General features: G+C 35.4%; 1 protein-coding gene across 3 annotated transcripts in view; it reads right to left on the bottom strand.

Moving 5' to 3' along the window:
* Positions 1-810, bottom strand: part of TMEM170A (transmembrane protein 170A) — a 17,559-nt gene that overhangs the window by 3,825 nt on the left and 12,924 nt on the right. The gene's annotated exons all lie outside the window — the stretch shown is intronic.

Below are 810 nucleotides of genomic sequence, written 5' to 3'. Positions count from 1 at the left end.
GACTGGAAAATAGTACGCCAGAAACTAGGCATAGATCAACATCTTACACCCTTATACCAAGATAAAGTCAAAATGGGTTCATGATCTAGATATAAAGGCTGACACTATAAGCATACTAGGAGAGCAAGGAATAGTTCACCTGTCAGATCCATGGAGAGGGGAAAAATTTATGACCAAACAAGAGTAGAGATTTTATGAAATGCAAAAGGGATGATTCTGATTACATTAAATTGAAAAGTTTTTGCACAAAGACAATGCAACCAAGATTAGAAGGGAAGCAGAAAGCCAGGAAACAATTTTTACAACCAATATCTCTGATAAAGGCCCCATTACTAAAATATATAGACAACTGAGTCAAATTTATAAGAATACAAGTCATTCCTCAATTGATAAGTGGTCAAAGGATATGAGTAGGTAGTTTTCAGATGAAGAAATTAAATGATGAAGTCATATGAAAAAATGCTCTAAATCACTATCGATTAGAGAAATGCAAATCAAAACAATGCTGAGGTACCACATCACACCTATCAGACTGGCTAACATGACAAAACAGGAAAATGATAAATGTTGGAGAAGAGGTGGGAAAATTGAAACACTAATGCATTGTTGGTGGGGTTGTGAACTGATCCAACCATTCTGGAGAACAATTTATAACCCAAAGGGCTATAAAATTGTATATACCCTTTGACCCAGCAATAACACTTCTAGGGCTGTATCCCAAAAAGATCGTAAAAATGGGAAAAGGACCTACATGTACAAAAATATTTATAGCAACTCTTTTTGTGGTAGCCAAGAATTGGAAATTGAGGG

This window comes from Vombatus ursinus, unplaced genomic scaffold, assembly GCF_900497805.2.
Source record: "Vombatus ursinus unplaced genomic scaffold, bare-nosed wombat genome assembly UNPS02014900.1, whole genome shotgun sequence".
NCBI lineage: Eukaryota > Metazoa > Chordata > Mammalia > Diprotodontia > Vombatidae > Vombatus > Vombatus ursinus.
Note: the sequence above shows the minus strand (reverse complement) of the source record. Positions and strands in the feature narration are given on the sequence as shown.